The following is a 23978-nucleotide window of genomic DNA, read 5'->3' on the forward strand; positions in this document are numbered from 1 at the left end:
GCCTCTAAAATGTACTGGAATTCTGATTGAGGCACACACCGTCTAATTACCTGGTCAGCGCCACATCTCCATAAATATGGGTCATCCCATATATAATATTTGGACTCGCTTTTCAGCTTGTCTCTTTGATGCTTAGTAAAGTTTGGAGGAAAAGTGCGGCTAACTAGATAATTAGCTACAGGCGCATACCAATGGGCTACTTCAGATACTGTTTGTAAGTTGTCGAATGGGAAATTATCATTTATAGGAGTGGAGGTATCCTTAATGTGCTCAAGGAGACTCAATTGGTCTGCCACAAGATTCTGGTTACCACTCCTGTTCTTAATTTCTAAATCAAATTCTTGTAGTAGCAGTATCCAACGTATAAGCCTTGGTTTGGACTCCTTTTTAGCTAATAAATACTTTAGAGCTGCGTGGTCTGAGTACACTACTACTTTAGCACCAAGTAAATAGGCTCGGAATTTATCCAGAGCAAAAACAATAGCAAGAAGCTCTTTCTCAGTAGTAGTGTAATTAGACGTATAAGCGATTACAAAAGGGTCCTTACCTTCACGCTGAGCCAGTGCCGCTCCTATTACATGATTGGAAGCATCGCACATAATTTCAAATGGCTGGCTCCAGTCTGGTCCTCTCACAATTGGAGCTTGAGTCAGGGCGGTCTCCAGCTTGTCAAACGCTTGTTTGCAATCCTCAATGAACTCAAACTCAATATCTTTCTGCAGTAGTCTGGATAAGGGTAGTGCTACCTTACTGAAGTCCTTAATGAATCTCCGGTAAAAACCTACATGGCCAAGGAACGAATGGACTTCCCTCACAGAGGAGGGGTAAGGTAAACTAGAAATAACATCCACCTTTGCTGGATCTATAGAAATGCCAGTATTAGACACAACAGGTCCTAATAAAATCCCTTGTTTTACCATAAAGTGACATTTTTTAAAATTCAATACAAGGTTTGTACTGACACATCGATCTAATACTCTAGATAAACTGTCCAAGCAAAGGCTAAATGAATCACCATAAACGCTAAAATCATCCATAAAAACTTTCATATAGTCCTCAATAAGGTTGGAGAAAAGACTCATCATGCACCTTTGGAAAGTAGCTGGTGCATTACATAAACCAAAGGGCATTCTCTTATAAGCATAAGTTCCAAAAGGACATGTAAAAGTAGTCTTTTCCTGATCTTCAGGAGCTATATGGATTTGAAAATAGCCTATATAAGCATCTAAAAAACAATAATGGGATTTACCTGACAGGCGATCAAGCATCTGATCAAAGAATGGCAAGGGGTAATGATCCTTGCGAGTGGGTTGGTTGAGACACCTATAGTCAATGCAAACTCTCCATGAATTCTGTACTCTAGTTGTCAGAAGCTCTCCATGCTCATTTCACACTGTTGTGATTCTAGACTTCTTGGGCACCACTTGTACTGGACTGACCCATTCGCTATCTGAGATGGCGTAAATGATATCTGCTTCAAGTAGCCTGGTCACTTCTTTCTTGACAACTTCTAAGATGGTGGGATTCAGTCTTCTCTGAGGTTGACGGACAGGCTTTTCTCCCTCTTCTAGGAATATTCTGTGCTCACAAACTTGAGGGTTGATGCCTACTATATCCGCCAGGCTCCATCCAATTGCTTTCTTGTGTTTCCTCAGTACACTGAGTAGTTGTTCTTCTTGTTGGGAAGTGATTTCCCTTGCAATAATAAACGGAAACTTCTGCCTGTCCTCAAGGTAAGCATACTTGAGGTGTGGAGGGAGGGGCTTTAATTCTAATTTCTGCTCATGGCCAGGCTTTGGATCATCCGGAGCTGGTGATAATGGCAAAGTGCCCTCATTGTCCTCTGAAAGTGTCCCCACACTTGGACCTTGTCCTGTGTACTTCTCTTCTAATTTCTCCTGGTGAACTTCAGCCACAGTTTCATCTATGATGTCACACTGGGAGAAAGAAAGATCATCTGGAGAGTGCTTCGCAGCTCCATTTAAACTGAACTTCACTATTCTGCCATCTATTTCAAAAGAATAAATTTCAAAAAATATGTCCAGCTTGAACTTTGAAGTCTTTAGGAATGGTCTTCCAAGCAGGATTGATGATGGCATGAGTCATTAGGGGGCATTTCCAGGATATAGAACTCAATGGGAAATGTGAGACCCTTAATACTCACTAATACATCTTCAGTAATTCTAACCACTGTAATAATGCTTTTATCTGCTAACACAAAACGAGCTGCCGACCTTTTTAAGGGAGGGAGCCTCAAAGTATCATATATAGACAAAGGCATTATACTAACTGGTGCACGAAATTGCGATCATCAACAATGGCGCCAAAGACTTGGTGTTCTCAAACGTGAATCACACTTTGTCACAACTTCGCACAACTAACCAGCAAGTGCACTGGGTCGTCCAAGTAATAAACCTTACGTCAGTAAGGGTCGATCCCATGGAGATTGTCGGCTTGAAGCAAGCTATGGTCACCTTGTAAATCTCAGTCAGGCGGATTTAAATAGTTATGGTGAATTGATAATTAAAACATAATTAAAATATAAACTAGGATAGAGATACTTATGTAATTCATTGGTGAGAATTTCAGATAAGCGTATATAGATGCTTTCATTCCTCCTGAACCTCTGCTTTCCTGCTGTCTTCATCCAATCATTCCTATTGTATTCCATGGCAAGCTGTATGTTGGGCATCACCGTTGTCAATGGCTACATCCCGTCCTCTCTGTGAAAATGGTCCAATGCGCTGTCACTGCATGGCTAATCATCTGCCGATTCTCGATCATACTGGAATAGGATTTACTATCCTTTTGCGTCTGTCACTATGCCCAGCACTCGCGAGTTTGAAGCTCGTCACAGCCATCCCTTCCCAGATCCTACTCGGAATACCACAGACAAGGTTTAGACTTTCCGGATCTCAGGAATGGCCATCCATGGGTTCTAACTTATACTACGAAGACTCTAATATCTCGGACTCGGTCCCCTGTATTAGATATCTAAGAGATACTCATTCTATCTCTTCTTCATGTAGAACAGAAGTGGTTGTCAGGCACGCGTTCATAGGTGAGAATGGTGATGAGCATCACATAATCATCACATTCATCATGTTCTTGGGTGCGAATGAATATCTTAGAATAGGAATAAGCTTGAATTGAATAGAAAAACAATAGTACTTTGCATTAATTCATGAGGAACAGCAGAGCTCCACACCTTAATCTATGGTGTGTAGAAACTCTACTGTTAAAAATACATAAGTGATGAAGGTTCAGGCATGGCTGAATGGCCAGCCCCCATAAAGGTCTAAGATAGCATAAAACTGTGATGCACGAAAACTTGTCTCTCAACAAATCTCCTTCGGCAAGTATACCGAATTGTCGTCAAGTAAAAACTCACAATAGAGTGAGGTGGAATCCCACAGGGATTGATTGGTCAAGCAACTTTAATTGTAAGAAGGTTCTAGTTGAGCTAAGTAGAAATTGGGTTGAGAATTGCAGGAAATTAAATGGCGGGAAAGTAAATTGCAGAAAATAAATGACGGAAGGTAAATTGCAGAATCTTAAATGGGGAAGGGGAGTTTAGCATGAAAGTAAATAGCAGAAAGTAAAGAGAATGGGTAAGATCAGAAATGGGGAGTTCATTGGGCTTAGGAGATGTTGCATTCTCCGGATCAAGTTCTTTTTCATCTCTTCCTCAATCAATGCATTCATTGATCTCCTTGGCAATCTTAAGTGATTGAATTCTAATTCCTTGGTAATTCAATCTCTCAAATCAGATCAATAGCCAATTCCTTGGTCTGATTGCTCATGAGAAGAGATGAAGTGTGATCACTGATTATACCACATGTATTTCCAAATCAAAGTATTGGGAGAATTATATGTCACCATATCCGCCCAAACCCCAATTTGGTCCAACATGAGAAAGCAATTCTAGCATGATCTCTTCATTCCTCTTCCAAGGTTCAGAAGAGATCCAAGTATGAATAGCTTCTTTTCCAAGATAACTACTCAATTGGATAAAGATTGAAAGCTTTCTAGTAAAATCAAGAGAAAAGAGAGAAGAAGGATAATGAAAACTATTATTGATCCATCAAATTACAACAGAGCTCCCTAACCCAATGAAAGGGGTTTAGTTGTTCATAGCTCTGGGAACGAAAAGCATAGATGGAGAGTACATTCTGAGAATTAAACTAAAAGTTGCAGAGAAAGTAAAATACAGAGAGTAATTCTAATAATGCCAAAAGCTCCCCTCTAGTTCAAAGCTTTCCCTATTTATACTATTCTTCTGATCTTCTAGTTGGCTCTTCAAGTCTTGGATATGGGCCTTTAGATCTTGAGTTGAAGCAGTTATCTTCTTCAGTGGGCTTAGCTTTACTTGTAGAGAGAAAGTGTGAAGTAGGCAGGGATTCTAGCTTAGGACGTTAGTGGCGTTAACGTTAAGTGAAAGTGTGGGTTCGAGAACGTTAGTGACAATCACCTTTTTTACTAACGTTCCTAACCCAAGGATGCTCCACGTTAACTTCAACGTTAGTGGCATCAACGTGACCACTAACGTTGCCTCTTGGTCCTTCGCACATGTTATTGGGACTTACTTTTTCCAATAACGTTGAGAATCCTCCTTTCTCCCTACGTTAGAGTTCACGTTAGTGTGGCTAACGTGACCTTTAACGTAGGCTTGCCACATCTTCGAGAATGTTAGTGACACTTACCTTTGTCACTAACGTTCCAAAATGCCCCTATTTCCCACGTTAGAGTTCACGTTAACTAGGTTAACGTGGCTTCTAACGTGGTATTGCTAGCCATCTCCAATGTTAGTGACAAAGGTGAGTGTCACTAACGTTGACTCATCATCCCTTTTACTCACATTAGCTTTCACGTTAATGTAGTTAACATGGGAGTTAACGTGGCTCATAGTGGCTCATCCCAACATTAGTGACAAAGGTGAGTGTCACTAACGTTGGCGATTCTTTGCTCCCTCCACGTTAGAGTCCACGTTAACTGAGTTAACGTGGCTCAAAGTGGCTTAGCTCAACGTTAGTGACAAAGGTGACTGTCACTAACGTTGGTCATTCTTTTGTTTTCCCATGTTAGAGTCCACGTTAACTGAGTTAACGTGGCTCTTAACGTGGCCAAGATGAGCTTGGTCCAACGTTAGTGACAAAAGTGAGTGTCACTAACGTTGGCTTCATTTTCTTCTTCCACATTAACTACCACGTTAATGTAGTTAACGTGGCAATTAACGTGGGCTATGATGGCTTCGAGGACGTTATTGGCGATTACTTTTCTCATTAACGTTGCAAGCTAGCTCCCCTTCCACGTTAGAGGCCACGTTAGTTAGACTAACGTGGCTGCTAACGTGGTTCTTCCTTGCTTCCTTTGTCCTGAAATCAAGCAATAAAGTGCATCAAAGTTCTAGTCCAAGTTATGAGACATGCATCATCCAATTTGTCATTCAATTCATGCATAATTCCCATGACTTCATATAAAAATCACAATGTTAGCTTGAATCAAGATGTAAGTGAAATTCTACCCAAAACTTGCTTATTTCCTAAGAAAGTGCATGAAACTACCCTAAAACCATAAAGAAAGGGTTAGTGAAACTGGCCAAAATGCCCTGGCATCACAACACCAAACTTAAAGCTTGCTTGTCCCTAAGCAAGTACTGGAACAAGAGAATGATGAATGAAATAACAAGATGAATGAATCATTATTGTGGAAGTCATATTCTTGGTTTTATGGGGTTTCATGCATAGCAACTTAGGTTCATTCCTTTACTGGCTTTCAGTCCTTTATCATGCCTTGGAATACTCACTTGATTGCACCCTTTGAGACTTTTATTTATTGATCCCTTTGTCTTTCCAAGGTTCATTTCTTCCTTAGGCTAAGTGTTCTGTGAGGGGGCGACTCTTTAAGATAAGTTTTCAGCCAACACTTCCGAACCAGTTAGTTCAAGGTGCTAGGTGTTGAAACACCCCTAAGGACTTACTCCCTCAAGTCTCTCTCCCCCATACATGCACACCACAGGCACATGGTTTGTTATTTTCTTCTCTTGAGGTCTTGGTGTCCAGCACCTCTTTGGGTTACTAAATGTTCTGTAGCAAGGTTGCTCTTGATAGTGGATTTTCAGTTGATAATCCCGGGTTAGTTAACCCAAGTTACCAAGTGATGAAGCACTCCTAAGAACTTATTCATCCAAGCACATCCTTGGTACAAGAGCACCACAGACACATCCCTCAAGATTCAAGCCCTTGGTGCCTAGCCTTATTCCTTATTAACTTTTCTTTCTTTTTTCAACTCTTATTGTTCTTTTCCTTTTTCTTATTAGGATCTTATTATTTAGCTGGTCTCATGGGGTGTGTTTCAAGCATATGATTTAGGACAAATAGTTGCCTTCCCACCTTGTTGGTGAACCAACTTAGCTAAGTGATTACTACACCACAAATCTAAGAACTTACCCCACAAATTGAACATCACTCTGGTCTTTCATAACATCTCTTTTTATTGGACTTAAAAGGACAAGCATACAATAAGCAAGATGAAAATGAAGGCAGGCAATTTGACTAGCAAGCATAGACCTAGGCAAAAGCAAACTTAAAGACAGAATTGAAAATTCCTAAGCTACTATGGAAGCATGTTCTATTTCATACATGATTTTCCTTATTTAAAAAAATTTGAAAAAGAAAGATGGAACAATAAGGGAACTCCACCACCTTTTACTCTTGGGGGTGCTCATGCTCTCCTTCTTGTTTGTCCTCCATGTGTTTTTCTTGAGTGCTTGCACTCCCACTTCCCTTGCTTTTTCCAATCAACTTCTTCCAGAAGCCAGCATCTTCCATCTTCTTTTTCAATGTTTCCTTCTGCTATTTCACCTTCCTTTCCTCTTGTTCTGTGAGATCTTTTTGGACCTCATCATACCTAGGGATTACAGAGTGTAGATTATGCATATGACTAGACATATAGTTCAACATGGCTTGAGTGTTTATGTTGAACTCCTCCCTATGTAGTTGCCGTCCTTCATTCAGTACGCTAAACTCATTGAATGCCTTCGTCTGAGCTAGTTGGCATTGGTTGAGTTCTTGAAGGCGTTTATCTTGACGCTCTTGCCTTTCAGTCAGTTGATTGATGGCTTGAGTGAGCTGAGAATAATGTTCCATTTGCTGTTTCTGCCACTTCCCTTGTTGATTCATCCAATTAGAAAGGAGTTCTTCTTGACGATCCATCCTTTGGGCTTGAACGTGCAGTTGTTGTTCTTGTCCCTCCATATAACTCCTCGCTAGCTCCTCAATGGCTCCGTGAATGTTATTCAAGTTGATGTTGGTTGGATCATAGTACTCTTCTTGCTAATATTCTTCCTGTTGAGGTTCTTCTTGGTGAGGTTCTTCTTGTGGTGTTCTTCTCCCTATTTGAGGCCTTCTTTGTTGTTGGGCGGGTGTCACATACGTTATATGCTGGAGTGTAACCATCCTTCCAGGGTTTACCCAAGTTGGGTTGCTGTCCTCGAAGACTACCTTGGCTTTCGTACACAGCCTAAGGATGGTGCTGGGGAACCAAAGTCTAGCACCTCGATCATTCTTCTCGGCTGATTCTTGAATTCCCTCAGGTATAATTTCGTTCACATTGATGCTTCCACCCTTTACTAAGCAGTGTACCATAGTAGCTCGAGTTACGTTGACCTCAGAATTGTTTGCAGCTGGGAGGATAGATCTCCTCACAAGTTCAAACCATCCCTTGGCTTCCAGGATGAGGTCTCCTCTCCTGATGAACCGAGGTCTTCTATTTGAATACCTTTACCAGTCAGATCCTATAACACACATATCATTCACAATTTATTTAAGTTCATCATTTTCGGGGCCATTACTTATTCTCACGTGATAACTGGGCTCATCAAAATGTGGTGATTTCAGCTGAAGAACCCTTGTTATGGCATTGGGGCTGAAGTCCACCTCTGTTCCTCTCACGTAACTTTGAAGGTGGGGGCCTTGGTTTTGTCTTCTCTGACTACATTTGCATAGAATTCTTTGATGAGGTTTGCATTTATCTTTGCTTCTAGGTTCGTGAGCCTTTGCAAACCCCTTTGTTCGATCTTCTCTCGAATCTGTCGGCATTCATCTTCGTTGAATTGGAATGTTAACTCAGGCAATATCTTCTTGAGCTTTATTCGTTCAAATTCACATTCATGGAATGCAGTTTTGAACTTCCCTTCATCAAAAGGGCTGTTCTCAACCGGCTCCTTTCTCTTTTGCCTCTTGGAGCTTGATGATGCCATGAATGATTTTTGAAAAGTGAAGGTGTTGAGGTGAGTGATGAGTGGTGGAATTCGGTTGGGTTTGGATAAGGTGTAGCTTGGAGAGTTGTACTTCGAGAGTGAGAAGTTTGAAGAAATGATTGCTGGAATGTGAAGGGAAGTACGGACTAGGAATCACTTATATAGGAAAGTGATGAGTGAATGAAAGGTGTGGATTGATGGGGTGGTTGTGTGATGGACGGATGGGGTTTAGCATGGGATAAGCACAAGGATCATCAACTTTATGATGGTGTTGGTTCAGTTTCCAAGCTTGTTCTTCTTCCATTGTTGCATGGCAACAATTCCCAATGTAATCCCCTTGGAGACACGTGTATGGTCCTCTCCTTTTGTGGTAGCCGAACCCTTCAATTGTCCCACCAATCTTCCTACAAAATAAAAGAAAAAATAAAATTGTGGGAAGTGACGGCAAGATTTAAAAGACTAGAAAGAGTAACTACTTTTTAAAAATTTTTGTTGTTAACTATTAAGTGCTATTCACAAATGCAAACCAACTGACTAATTAAATTTCCATATATGCAACCTTGGTGACACCAAACTTAGTTTGTGGCAATGTGGTGTAAGATGATTTGTTCAAGGTGCTAAGAGTGACATGCTATGAGTTGCATTCATGTCCTCTTAGTGTGCCTTGAACCCCAAACTTGTTCTTCACTATATGTTGCATAAAAGGATTTATTCAGGGATATGTCAAAGTTGATTTGCGATCCATGAACTTTGCTTTATTAACTACTTTAAAAGCATGTAAAACATGGGTTACCTCCCATGAAGCGCTTCTTTAGCGTCACTAGCTTGACGTTCTGCCTTTGTCATGGTGGTTGGTAATGCTTCAGATCTTCCCCTCTTGCAGTAAACCTATATCCATTGGCTTCATCAATGATCTCCACATGTTCTAGGGAGAGAACTTTGTTGATGGTGAAAACCTTAGGTAACTGAGATGGGATGGTGGGGAGATGAGGTGGGATATCTAGGAAGTAAGCTGAGATCACTTTATCCCCTGGAGAGAAATCTTCTGTAGGGATCTTTTTATTCCTCCATCTCCTTGGTACTTTCTTCTTTGTTTCTTTTGCTGTTATCCTGCTCTTTGTGGTTTCTTTCCCTAGGGAGATTTTGTTGCTGGTCTCATATGATTCTGGTGGTTTTGGCTCAACTTGAGTTTCCTTTAGCTGTAACAGCTGCTGATTCTCTTGTTCATCACCCAAAGGAATTCCAGGGTGTACAGCTTATGCTTCAATGCTTTTTTCTCCCACCATTGCTCTGTCATGCTCTGCCCTTAGTTCCTTGCCTTCCTGACTTGCTTCTTGTGAGGGTTTGAAGACGTTAAAGGTGAGTTGTTCGTCATGTATCCTCAGTATTAGCTCTCCTCGCTTCACATCTATGAGCGCTCTGGCTGTAGCTAAGAATGCTCTTCCCAATATGATTGGGTGAAGGTGACTTTCTTCCATTTCCAATATGACAAAGTCTGTGGGAAGGAAGTAGTTCCCAACCTTCACCAGCACGTTTTCAACCACTCCAATTGCTTGTTTTTGAGTTTTGTCCGCTAGCCTGATGACTACGTCTGTAGGCATCAGCTCATTGATTTGCAGCCTCTTCATAAGGGATAAAGGCATTAAGTTGATGCTTGCTCCCAGATCACAGAGTCCTTTGTCAAACATTGTTTCTCCTATGGCACAGGGGATGTGAAAACTCCCTGGGTCCTTCCTTTTTGTAGGCAGCTCTGGTTGAATGAGGTCACTGCACTCCTTATTCATCACTATAGTTTATCCTCCTTTGAGTGAGCTTTTCCTGGTTAGCAGCTCTTTCATGTACTTAATGTATGAGGGCATTTGTTGGAGGGCCTTGATGAATGGTATGTTTACATGGAAAGATGCAAATATGTCAAGAAACATTGAGTATATTCTCTTCTCTACACCACCATTGAGTAATTGGGGAAAGGGTGCATAGAGTCTCAGCAGCTCTTTCTGTGTAATTGTGGTTTCTTGATGATTCTCTTCCTGCTTTCCTGCTGATGTATCTTCAGGTTATTCTGATGGTTTGTTCGGCTCTTCCTCAGTCTCCTTATCACTTATAGTAACTATCTTGCAATCTTCCCATCTGACTTTCTTTGCTTCACCTCTCGGATTTTTCTCTGTGTCACTTGGGAAGCTATCAGTAGGTTTGGGAATCTTCTCAGATAGGTATCCCACTTGAAATTCCAGCCTCTTGATGAAAAACAGCAGAAGAAAAACAGCAGAAGAAAAATCACACCCTGGAGGAGCATCTGTCTGGCGTTCAGCGCCAGAACAGAGCATGGTTCTGGCGCTGAACGCCCAAAATGGGCAGCTTCTGGGCGCTGAACGCCAGAACAGGCATGGTTCTGGCGTTCAACGCCAGAAATGGCACACAAATGGGCGTTGAACGCCCAAAATGGCCACCAACCTGGCGCTGAACGCCCAGAGTTGGGTGCAAAGGCATTTTTACATGCCTAATGGGTGCAGGGATGTAAATCCTTGAACACTCAGGATCTGTGGACCCCACAGGATCCCCACCTACCTCCACTCACTTCTTCTCACCACTCTTCCCCATAAACACTCTTCCCCAAAAACCCTTCACCAATCACCTCAAACTCTCTTCCCCATCACCTCTTCACCACTCACATCCATCCACTCTTCCCCATAAACCTACCTCATAAACTCCACCTACCTTCAAAAATTCAAAACCAATTTCCCACCCAAACCCACCCATATGGCCGAAACCTTTCCCCCTCCCTTCCCTATATAAAGCCCTCCATTCTTCATCAAATTCACATAACACATCCCTCTACACTCCTCTTGGCCGAAACCACATCTCCCTCTCCCTCTCCATATTTCTTCTTCTTCTTCTTCTATTCTTTTGTTTATTGCTCGAGGGTGAGCAATATTCTAAGTTTGGTGTGGTAAATGCATAAGCTTTTTGTTTTTTCATTACAATTGATGGCACCTAAGACCGGAGAATCCTCTAGAAAGGGGAAAGGGAAGACAAAAGCTTCCACATCCGAGTCATGGGAGATGGAAAGGTTCATCTCCAAAGCCCATCAAGACCACTTCTATGATGTTGTGGCCAAGAAGAAGGTGATCCCTGAGGTCCCTTTCAAACTCAAAAGAAATGAGTATCTGGAGATCCGACATGAAATTCAAAGAAGAGGTTGGGAAGTTCTAACAAATCCCATCCAACAAGTCGGCATCCTAATGGTTCAAGAGTTCTATGCTAATGCATGGATCACCAAGAACCATGATCAAAGTAAGAACCCGGATCCAAAGAACTATGTTACAATGGTTCGGGGGAAATACTTGGATTTTAGTCCTGAAAATGTGAGGTTGGCGTTCAACTTGCCAAACATGGAAGAGAACGCACGCCCCTACACAAGGAGAGTCAACTTTGATCAAAGGTTGGACCAAGTCCTTATGGACATATGTGTAGAAGGAGCTCAATGGAAGATTGACTCCAAAGGCAAGCCGGTTCAACTAAGAAGATTGGACCTCAAGCCTGTGGCTAGAGGATGGTTGGAGTTCATCCAATGCTCAATCATTCCCACTAGCAACCGGTCTGAAGTTACTATAGACCGGGCCATCATGATCCATAGCATCATGATTGGACAAGAGGTGGAATTTCATGAGATTATACCTCAAGAACTCTACAAGGTGGCTGACAAGTCCTCCACTATGGCAAGGTTAGCCTTTCCTCACCTCATTTTCCACCTATGCAATTCGGCTGGGATTGACATAGAGGGAGATATCCTCATTAAAGAGGACAAGCCCATCACTAAGAAAAAGATGGAGCAAGCAAGAGAGCCCATTCATGGAGCTCAAGAGGCGTATGAAGCTCATCACCATGAGATCCCGGAGATGCCTCAAATGCACTTTCCTCTACAAAACTATTGGGAGCAAATCAACACCTCCCTAGGAGAATTAAGTTCCAACATGAGACAATTAAGGGTGGAACATCAAGAGCACTCCATCATGCTTCATAAAATATGATAAGATCAAAAAGCAATGAGGGAGGAGCAACAAAGACAAGGAAGAGACATAGAAGAGCTCAAAGACATCATTGGTTCCTCAAGAAGGAAACGCCACCATCACTAAGGTGGATTCATTCCTTGTTCTTATCTCTTCTGTTTTTCGTTTTCCATGTTATGTGCTTATCTATGTTTGTGTCTTCATTACATGATCATTAGTAGTTAGTAACTTTGTCTTAAAGATATGAATGTCCTATGAATCCATCACCTCTCTTAAATGAAAAATGTTTTAATTCAAAAGAACAAGAAGTACATGAGTTTCGAATTTATCCTTGAACTTAGTTTAATTATATTGATGTGGTGACAATGCTTCTTGTTTTCTGAATGTATGCTTGAACAGTGCATATGTCTTTTGAAGTTGTTGTTTAAGAATGTTAAATATGTTGGCTCTTGAAAGAATGATGACTAGGAGACATGTTATTTGATAATCTAAAAAATCATAAAAATGATTCTTGAAGCAAGAAAAAGCAGCAAAGAACAAAGCTTGCAGAAAAAAAAATAGGCGAAAAAAAATAATAGAAAGAAAAAGAAAAAGCAAGCAGAAAAAACCAAAAGCTCTTAAAACCAAGAGGCAAGAGCAAAAAGCCAATAACCCTTAAAACCAAAAGGCAAGGGCAAATAAAAAGGATCCCAAGGCTTTGAGCATCAGTGGATAGGAGGGCCTAAAGGAATAAATCCTGGCCTAAGCGGCTAAACCAAGCTGTCCCTAACCATGTGCTTGTGGCGTGTAGGTGTCAAGTGAAAACATGAGACTGAGCGGTTAAAGTCAAGGTCCAAAGCAAAAAAAGAGTGTGCTTAAGAACCCTGGACACCTCTAATTGCGGACTTTAGCAAAGCTGAGTCACAATCTGAAAAGGTTCACCCAATTATGTGTCTGTGGCATTTATGTATCCGGTGGTAATACTGGAAAACAAAGTGCTTAGGGCCACGGCCAAGACTCATAAAGAAGCTGTGTTCAAGAATCATCATACAGAACTAGGAGAGTCAATAACACTTCGAAATCTGAAGTTCCTATAGATGCCAATCATTCTGAACCTCAATGGATAAAGTGAGATGCCAAAACTATTCAAGAGGCAAAAAGCTATAAGTCCCGCTCATTTAATTGGAGCTATGTTTCATTGATAGTTTGGAATTTATAGTATATTCTCTTCTTTTTATCCTATTTGATTTTCAGTTGCTTGGGGACAAGCAACAATTTAAGTTTGGTGTTGTGATGAGCGGATAATTTATACGCTTTTTGGCATTGTTTTTAGTATGTTTTTAGTAGGATCTAGTTACTCTTAGGGATGTTTTCATTAGTTTTTATGTTAAATTCACATTTCTGGACTTTACTATGAGTTTGTGTGTTTTTCTGTGATTTCAGGTATTTTCTGGCTGAAATTGCGGGACTTGAGCAGAAATCAGATTCAGAGGTTGAAGAAGGACTGCAGATGCTGTTGGATTCTGACCTCCCTGCACTCAAAGTGGATTTTCTGGAGCTACAGAACTTGAAATGGCACGCTTCCAATTAAGTTGGAAAGTAGACATCCAGGGCTTTCCAGAAATGTATAATAGTTTATACTTTGGCCAAGAATAGATGACGTAAACTGGCGTTCAACGCCAGCTTTCTACTCAAATCTGGCGTCCAGCGCCAGAAAAGGAGCCAAAACCAGAGTTGAACGCCCAAACTGGCACAAAAGCTGGCGTTCAACTCCAAGAAAGACCTCTACACGTGCAACACTCAAACTCAGCCCAAACACACACCAAGTGGGCCCCGGAAGTGGATTTATGCATCAATCACTTACTCATGTAAACCCTAGTAGCTAGTTTATTATAAATAGGGCCTTTTACTAGTCTTTTTGACAATCCTGGATCCTGGATTGTATTTTGATCCTGTGATCACGTTTTAGGGGGCTGGCCATCTCGGCCATGCCTGGACCTTTCACTTATGTATTTTTAATGGTAGAGTTTCTACACTCCATAGATTAAGGTGTGGAGCTCTGCTGTTCCTCAAAGATTAATGCAAAGTACTACTATTTTCTATTCAATTCATCTTATTTCGCTTCTAAGATATCCATTCGCACCCAAGAACGTGATGAAGGTGATGATTATGTGTGACGCTCATCACCATTCTCCCCAATGAACACGTGCCTGACAAACACTTCCGTTCTACATGAAATAAGCTAGAATGAATATCTCCTAGATCTCCTAACCAGAATCTTCGTGGCGTAAGCTAGAATGATGGAGGCATTCAAGAGAATCCATAAAGTCTAAACCTTGTCTGTGGTATTCCGAGTAGGATTCAATGATTGAATGACTGTGACGAGCTTCAAACTCGCGATTGTTGGGCGTTAGTGACAGACGCAAAAGGATGGTGAATCCTATTCCAGCATGATCGAGAACCGACAGATGATTAGCCGTGCTGTGACAGAGCATGTGAGCATATTTTTCACTGAGAGGAGGAGATGTAGCCACTTACAACGGTGATGCCCTTGCATAAAGCCAGCCATGGAAAGGAGTAAGACAGATTGGATGAAGATAGCAGGAAAGCAGAGGTTCAGAGGAACGAAAAGCATCTCTATTCGCTTATCTGAAATTCTCACTAATGAATTACATAAGTATTTCTATCCCTATTCTATTATATATATTATTCGAAAACACCATTATCAATTTATATCTGCCTAACTGAGATTTGCAAGGTGACCATAGCTTGCTTCATACCAACAATCTCCGTGGGATTCGACCCTTACTCACGTAAGGTATTACTTGGACGACCCAGTGCACTTACTGGTCAGTTGTATCGAAGTTGTGAACCATGGTATTGGCACCATGTTCTTGGCGCCATTGCCAGGGAAAGAAAGAGCCATGAATTTTACATCATTAAAGTGTAATCACGATTACGCGTACCAAGTTGCTCATATTGCCAGGGATTGTTCGAGCCTGGACATCACAATTTTGTGCACCAGGTTCCTCCAACCAGGATTATATGTTTTGGAGTATGGGTCATGGTGTTGCCTAGGTGAATTCCCAATGTAGTTGGCTTGTTCCTGATCACCCTCTGCTTCTTCATTTACTCCTTCTTGGGTTGCTGCTGAAATGGTGATTGCTGCTACTTGATTCCTCTCCATCTTCTTAGTGAGGTCAGCTAATTACTTGGTAATCATCTTGTTTTGAGCTAGCAGTGCATCCACGTTGTTCAGCTCAATCACTCCTCTAGTGTTGCCTCTTTCAGAAGCATAGAAATAGTCATTCTCAGCTATAGTCTCAATGACATCTATGGCTTCTTCAATGGTCTTCTTCTTGTTTAGAGATCCCCCAGATGAGTGGTCTACTGCTTTCTTTGATTCATATGAAAGACCTTCATAGAAAATGTGCAACTGCACCCATTCATTGAACATATCTGGCGGGCATCTTCTTGTCAAGTCCTTAAATCTCTCCCATGCTTCATATAGAGTCTCACCATCTTGTTGCCTAAAGGTTTGTACCTCAGCTCTCAACCTGTTGATCCGTTGAGGAGGATAGAATCTTGCCAAGAATTTGTTCACCACATCTTCCCAGGTTGCTAAACTCTCCTTTGGAAAGGATTCCAGCCATTTAGATGCTTTTTCCTTGAGTGAGAAAGGGAACAGAAGTAGTCTATAGGTGTCAGGATGAACACCATTAGACTTCACAGTATCGCATATCCTCAGGAAGGTGGTTAGATGTTGATTGGGGTCTTCTTGGACACTTCCTCCGAATGAACAATTGTTCTGAACAAGGGTGATGAGCTGTGGCTTTAGTTCAAAGTTGTTGGCATGTATGGTTGGCCTTTGGATGCTACTCCCACAGTTTCCTGGGTTTGGGTTGATGTAAGAACCCAGAACTCTTCTCTCTTGCCCAGCCTGATGCGCCGGACCTTCTCTGCCATGGTTGTGAGCCTCTTCTTCTTGATGGTTTTCCATATTCTCATTCATGTCTGGTTCAAAGTACTCTTCCTCTTCCTCAGCACCAACTACTCTCTTTCCTCTTGCTTCCCTCCTTAATCTAAGGAAGGTCCTCTCAGGTTTAGAATCAAAGAAAGTTAAAGCCCCGCTTCTTCTACCTGTCATACAACCAACAAGGCACAAGCAAGAGAGATAGATGCAGACAGTAATTTCTACAGAAATGCTGTTAGTGTGAGTGATGCAATATATCAAACAGTTAGTGGGTTAGTGACTGAATTGTAAACAACTAAGAAAAATGAACAGGGGAAAGGGAAGAAAATAACTAAACAGAAAGTAAATTACTCAAATGAACTTAAATCAAACAAAATAAAAACAAATGCTCAATTTAGTTATCCACCAATTTAATCAAAGATGATCCGAAGATGATCCAAAGATGTAAATACAATAGTAAAAAGTCATATTTATACTAAACTAGTTACTAGGGTTTACAGAAATGAGTAAATGATGCTGAAATCCACTTCTGGGGCCTACTTGGTGTGTGCTTGGGCTGAGCATTGAGCTTTACACGTATAGAGGCTTCTCTTGGAGTTGAATGCCAGTTTGTAACCTGTTTCTGGCGTTTAACTCCACTTTGCAACCTGTTTCTGGCGTTTAACTCCAGAATGTAACATGGAACTGGCGTTGAACGCCAGTTTTCATCATCTAAACTCGGGCAAAGTATGAACTATTATATATTGCTGGAAAGCTCTGGATGTCTACTTTCCAACGCAATTGCGAGCGCACTATTTGGAGTTTTGTAGCTCCAAAAAATCCACTTTGAGTGCAGGGAGGTCAGAATCCAACAGCATCTGCAGTCCTTCTTCAACCTCTGAATCTGATTTTTGCTCAAGTCCCTCAATTTCAGCCAGAAATTACCTGAAATCACATAAAAACACACAAACTCATAGTAAAGTCCAGAAATGTGATTTTTATTTAAAAATAATAAAAATATACTGAAAACTAACTAAATCATACTAAAAACTATGTAAAAATAATGCCAAAAAGTGTATAAATTATCCGCTCATCACAACACCAAACTTAAATTGTTGCTTGTCCCCAAGCAACTGAAAATCAAATAAGATAAAAAAAAAAGAGAATATACTATAAATTCCAAAATATCAATGAAACTTAGCTCCAATCAGATGAGCGGGACTAGTAGCTTTTTGCCTCTTGAATAGTTTTGGCATCTTACTTTATCCATTGAAGTTCAGAATGATTGGCATCTATAGGAACTTAGAATTTAGATAGTGTTATTGATTCTCCTAGTTCAGTATGTTGATTCTTGAACACAGCTACTTTATGAGTCTTGGTCGTGGCCCTAAGCACTTTGTTTTCCAGTATTACCACCGGATACATAAATGCCACAGACACATAACTGGGTGAACCTTTTCAGATTGTGACTCAGCTTTGCTAAAGTCCCCAATTAGAGGTGTCCAGGGTTATTAAGCACTCTATTTTTTTTGCTTTGGACCTTGACTTTAACCGCTCAGTCTCAAGTATTCACTTGACACCTTCACGCCACAAGCACATGGTTAGGGACAGCATGGTTTAGCCGCTTAGGCCAGGATTTTATTCCTTTAGGCCCTCCTATCCACTGATGCTCAAAGCCTTGGATCCTTTTTATTATCCTTGTCTTTTGGTTTTAAGGGCTATTGGCTTTTTCTGCTTGCTTTTTCTTTTTCTTTCTCTTTTTTTTCGCTATTTTTCTTTCTCTTTTTCTTTTCTGCAAGCTTTGTATTCACTGCTTTTTCTTGCTTCAGGAATCAATTTTATGATTTTTCGGATCATCAAATAACATTTCTCCTTTTTCATCATTCTTTCAAGAGCCAACTTATTTAACATTCATAAACCACAATTTCAAAAGACATATGCACTGTTCAAGCATTCATTCAGAAAACAAAAAGTATTGTCACCACATCAAAATAATTAAACTAGTTTCAAGGATGAATTCAAAACTATGTACTTCTTGTTCTTTTGTAATTAAAACAATTTTCATTTAAGAGAGGTGATGGATTCATAGGACATTCATAACTTTAAGGCATAGACACTTAGACACTAGTGATCATGTAGGAAAGACACAAACATAAATAAAACATAAAGCTCAAAAAATCGAAAAACAGTAAAATAAATAGACAAGGAGATTAAGGAATGAGTCCACCTTAGTTAGGGTGGCGTCTTCCTCTTCTTGAAGAACCAATGGTGCTTTTGAGTTCCTCTATGTCTCTTCCTTGCCTTTGTTGCTCCTCCCTCATAGCTCTTTGATCTTCTCTAATTTCATTGAGGATGATGGAGTGCTCTTGGTGCTCCATCCTTAGTTGTCCCATGTTGGAACTTAATTCTCCTAGGAAATTGTTGATTCGCTCCCAATAATTCTGTGGAGGAAAGTGCATCCCCTGAGGCATCTCAGGGATTTCATGGTGAGAAATTTCCTCATGCTCTTGTTGAGATCCATGCTCTCTTGTTTGCTTCATCCTTTTCTTAGTGATGGGTTTGTCCTCTTCAATAAGGATGTCTCCCTCTATGTCAATTCCAGCCGAATTGTAGAGGTGGCAAATGAGGTGAGGAAAGGCTAACCTTGCCAAAGTAGAGGACTTGTCAGCCACCTTGTAGAGTTCTTGAGGTATGATCTCATGAACTTCCACTTCCTCCCCAATCATGATACTATGGATCATGATGGCCCGATCTATAGTAACTTCAGACCGGTTGCTAGTAGGAATGATTGAGCGTTGAATAAACTCCAACCATCCTCTAGCTACAGGCTTAAGGTCCAGTCTTCTCAATTGAACCGGATTGCCTCTTGAGTCAATTTTCCATTGAGCTCCTTCCACACATATGTCCATGAGGACTTGGTCCATCCTTTGATCAAAGTTGACCCTTCTAGTGTAAGGGCGTGCATTTTCTTCCATCATTGGCAAGTTGAACGCTAGCCTTACATTTTCCGGACTGAAGTCTAAGTATTTCCCCCGAACCATGGTGAGCCAATGCTTTGGATTCGAGTTCACACTTTGATCACGGTTCCTAGTGATCCATGCGTTTGCATAGAACTCTTGAACCATTAAGATCCCGACTTGTTGAATGGAGTTGGTGAGAACTTTCCAACCTCTTCTTTGGATCTCAAGTCGGATCTCCAGATACTCATTCTTTTTGAGCTTGAAAGGAACCTCAGGAATCACTTTCTTCTTGGCCACAACTTCATAGAAGTGGTCTTGATGGACCTTTGAGATGAATCTCTCCATCTCCCATGGCTCAGAGGTGGAAGCAATTGCCTTCCCTTTCCTCTTTCTTTAGGTTTCTTTGGCCTTAGGTGCCATTAATGGTTATGGAAAAACAAAAAGCTATGCTTTTACCACACCAAACTTAAAATGTTTGCTCGTCCCCGAGCAAAAGAAGAAAGAAAGAAGGAGAAGAAGAAGAGAAATGGAGGAGAGGGAGAGAGGGGTGTATTCGGCCAAGGGGAAGAAGAGAGGGTTGTGTTGTATGAAAATGAAGAAGGAATGAGGGGTTTATATAGGAGTGTGGGGAGGGTTAGGTGATGACATGTCATCATGTCATGTTTTTCTATGCCTTTTTCCTTTGTTTTCAATAGGTTTTATGCACTTTCTTGAGCCATAAGCAAGCCAAGTGGGTAGATTTTCATGCTTCCTTTGATTTAATCAACCATGTATGAATTCATGCTATTTCATGAGGTTTTATGCTAAAATTGTCACATATTATGAAAGAATGAATATCTCATGATTTTGAGCATAGCTTTGATGTATTTGGTTGATTAATGATAGGTGAAGAAGGCTTGGAGAAAGGGTGAAGCAAGAAGGAATGGCTAGGAGTAAAGAGAGGACAATGGAATAAGTTGAACCAGGAAGCAAAAACTTTTGGGTAAAAAGTTAGCCTCAAAGTTAGACCCCTAACTTGGAGGCTAACGTTGGCACATGAAATTCACCCCTGGGCACCAAACGTTTGCGCCAACGTTAGCCCCCTAACTTGGAGGCTAACGTTGGCACATGAAATTCACAAGGGGAGGAGCAAAAGTTTGCGCCAACGTTAGCCCCCTAACTTTGAGGCTAACGTTGGCACCACACACCACAACAGCTTGAAAGGGTATACTTCCAACAAAAATAACTTGAGCTACAGAGCTCCAAATGAGGTGATTCAAGAAGCATTAGAAAGTAGGAATCAAGAGCTTTCCAAGCATATATGGCACTGCATGGTGGACACTAAAATTGAGGGAGAAAACTGCCCCGCAATGTGCATAAATGAACATGGTGACAACATGCAGTGAGGCCACTTGACCTCTGCACCTTCGATGGAGTATAACTCGAGCTGTAGAGCTCCAATTGATGTGCTCCCAACGGCATTGGAAAGTAGACATCCAGGGCTTTCCAACAATGGATAATAGTATGGGGTGGACAATACGTTTGAGCCTCCAGAACTGGCGATTTCGCCAACGTTTGAGGCAAACGTTACCTCAAACGCTGCACACCAAAGCCAGCGACCATGCCCTCTTCAAATGATCATAACTTGAGTTGTAGATGTCCAATTGAAGTGATTCCAAGTGGGTTGGAAAGCTGACATTCAGAGCTTTCCAACCATATATGATAGTCTATATTAGGCATAAAATTGGCAACATGACAAGAGGACAAAGTTGGCGCCATAAATGTGCATAAGGGAGGCCAACGTTAGGGTCAAAGTTAGACCCCTAACGTTGGCACCAATGTTCATACCAGCAAGTTTTGTGGGCTGCTATGAAAAGTTGGAGCCAAAGTTAGACCCCTAACTTTAGCTCCAACTTTTGGTCCAACTTTTGCAAACTCAACCCGGTTCAATTCGGTTCCTCTTCAAACTCCAAGAGCAATCAACCAAGGCCTTTATCAACCCAATTCCATCAAGAGCAAGGGCCCAAATGATCATCACTCAAAGGCACAAGAAATAGATAAAATAGGAATTTCATTTAATTGTAATTTGTTTTTAATTTCATTTTCATTTCCATTATGTAAAGCCTATATAAGGCATCATTTTCATATTTGTAAGGGAGGCTGGCTCCACTAGGGAGCACTAGAATTTGAGAGCTCTCTCTTTAATTTTCTTTGTTTTGAATCTTGGGTGGAGAATTGAAAGTGTTCTGTTTCATTCTCCCTCTGAGATTTCTCTTTGTTTTTCTTGCTGCTTTTAATTCACTGCACTTTAAAATTTCAATTCTGTTTTGATTCCCAGCATCCAAGTTCCTTTATTCTTCCTGCAATTTAAATTTCTAGTTGCGTGATCTATTGCTCTTTTTAATTTCCAACACCCCAGCCCCTTTACTTTTCATGCAATTTACTTTTCTTGCAATTTAAGTTTCAGCTATTTTACTTTCTTGTTCTTTAACTTACTTGCAATTTTACTTTCTGCATCTTTAAGATTCATTGCAATTTACTTTCTGTTGGCTACATTTCACACAATTCACATCAATGTTAGCTTGACTAAACTAATCACCCACTAAAGTTGCTTGATCCATCAATCCCTGTGGGATCGACCTCATTCCCGTGAGTTATTATTACTTGATGCGACCCGGTGCACTTGCCGGTTAGATTTGTGTGTTTTGGGAGAAATTTATTTTTCACCAAAATACTCATCATTAGGGTTCGGCTATTAGGGTTGGGTTTGGCAGGGAAAATAGTTTGAGTTTTGAAGCTAGGTGGGGTTTTTGGGGAAGAGAGGATAGATGTGAGTGGTGAAGAGGGGATGGGGAAGAGTGATTGAGGTGATTGGTGAAGGGTATTTGGGGAAGAGGGTTATGAAAAGGTGTGAAGAGGAGAGAAGAAGTGGTCGGGATCCTATGGGGTCCACAGATCCTGTGGGGATCCTGTGGGGTCCACAGATCCAGTAGGGCCAAGGACTTAACATCCCTGCTCCAATTAGGCATGTAAAATGCCCTTGCTGTGCAATCCTAGCATTTAACGCCAGACTACTGCTTGTTTCTGGAATTAAACGCCCAAATGTAGCCTGTTTCTGGCGTTTAACGCCAGGTAGATGCTTGTTTCTGGCGTTAAACGCCAGCTTGGTGCTTGTTTCTGGCGTTAAACGCCAGATAGATGCTTGTTTCTGGCGTTTAAATGCCAGAATGCTCCTCCTCCAGAGTGTGCTATTTTTAATGCTGTTTTTTATTCTGTTTTTGATTTTTCAGTAGTTTTTGTGACTGCACATGATCATCAACCTAATAAACACGAAATAACAAAAAGAAAATAAAATAGATATGATTAAATAACATTGGGTTGCCTCCCAACAAGTGCTTCTTTAATGTCAATAGCTTGACAGTGAGCTCTCATGGAGCCTCACAGATAATCAGAGCAAGGTTGGAACCTCCTAATACAAAACTTAGAGTTTGAATGTGGGTGTTCAACACTAAACTTAGAGTTTGGTTATGGCCTCCTAACACCAAACTTAGATTTTGACTGTGGGGGCTTTGGTTGACTCTGCAGTAAGAGAAGCTTTTTATGCTTCCTCTCCATGGTTACAGAAGGAGATCCTTGAGTTTTAAACACAAGGTTGTCCTCATTCAGTTGGAGGACCAACTCTCCTCTGTCCACATCAATCACAGCTCTTGTTGTGGCTAGGAAGGGTCTTCCAAGGATGATGGATTCATCCTCATCCTTCCCAGTCTCTAGGATTATGAAATCAGCAGGGATGTAAAGGCCTTCAACCTTTACTAACACGTCCTCTACTTGTCCATAAGCCTGTTTTCTTGAGTTGTCTGCCATCTCTAATGAGATTCTGGCAGCTTGCACCTCAAAGATCCCAAGTTTCTCCATTACAGAGAGTGGCATTAAGTTTATGCCTGACCCCAGGTCACACAGAGCCTTCTCAAAGGTCATGGTGCCTATGGTACAGGGTATTAAGAATTTGCCAGGATGCTGTTTCTTTTGAGGTAATTTCTACCTATCTAATGCATTCAGTTCATTGGTGAGTAAGGGAGGTTCATCTTCCCAAGGCTCATTACTAAATAATTTGGCATTCAGCTTCATGATTGCACCAAGGTACTTAGCAACTTGCTCTTCATTAACGTCTTCATTCTCTTCAGAAGAAGAATACTCATCAGAGCTCATGAAGGGCAGAAAGAGGTTCAATGGAATCTCTATGGTCTCTAGATGAGCTTCAGATTCCTTTGGTTCCTCAAAGGGAAACTCCTTCTTGGTCACTGAATGTCTGAGGAGGTCTTCCTCACTAGGATTCACGTCCTCCTCCTCCCTTGTAGGTTCGGCCATGATGGTCAAGTCAATGGCCTTGCACTCTCCCTTTGAATTTTCTTCTGTATTACATGGGAGAGTACTAGGAGGAGTTTCAGTGACCCTTTTACTCAGCTGGCCCACTTGTGCCTCCAAATTTCTAATGGAGGACCTTGTTTCATTCATGAAACTCACAGTGGCCTTAGATAGATCAGAGACTATATTTGCTAAGCTAGATGGGTTCTGCTCAGAATTCTCTGTCTATTGCTGAGTGGATGATGGAAAAGGTTTGCTATTGCTAAACCTGTTTCTTCCACCATTATTAAAGTCTTGTTGAGGCTTTTGTTAATCCTTCCATGAGAAATTTGGATGATTTCTCCATGAGGGATTATAGGTGTTTCCATAGGGTTTCTCCATGTAATTCACCTCTGCTATTGCAGAGTTCTCAGGATCATAAGCTTCTTCTTTAGAAGATACCTCCTGAGTACTGTTGGATGCAGCTTGCAATCTAT

The 23978-nt window shown here is 41.1% G+C and overlaps 1 non-coding gene across 1 annotated transcript; it reads left to right on the top strand.

The window, feature by feature from the left end:
• Nucleotides 1-15698: 15698 nt before the first annotated feature.
• On the top strand, nucleotides 15699-15805 carry LOC112726008 (small nucleolar RNA R71). Its single transcript, XR_003165082.1, has one exon. It is a non-coding gene; the product is annotated as a small nucleolar RNA R71 (small nucleolar RNA).
• The last annotated feature ends 8173 nt before the right edge of the window (nucleotides 15806-23978 follow it).

This window comes from Arachis hypogaea, chromosome 11, assembly GCF_003086295.3.
Source record: "Arachis hypogaea cultivar Tifrunner chromosome 11, arahy.Tifrunner.gnm2.J5K5, whole genome shotgun sequence".
Classification (NCBI taxonomy): domain Eukaryota; kingdom Viridiplantae; phylum Streptophyta; class Magnoliopsida; order Fabales; family Fabaceae; genus Arachis; species Arachis hypogaea.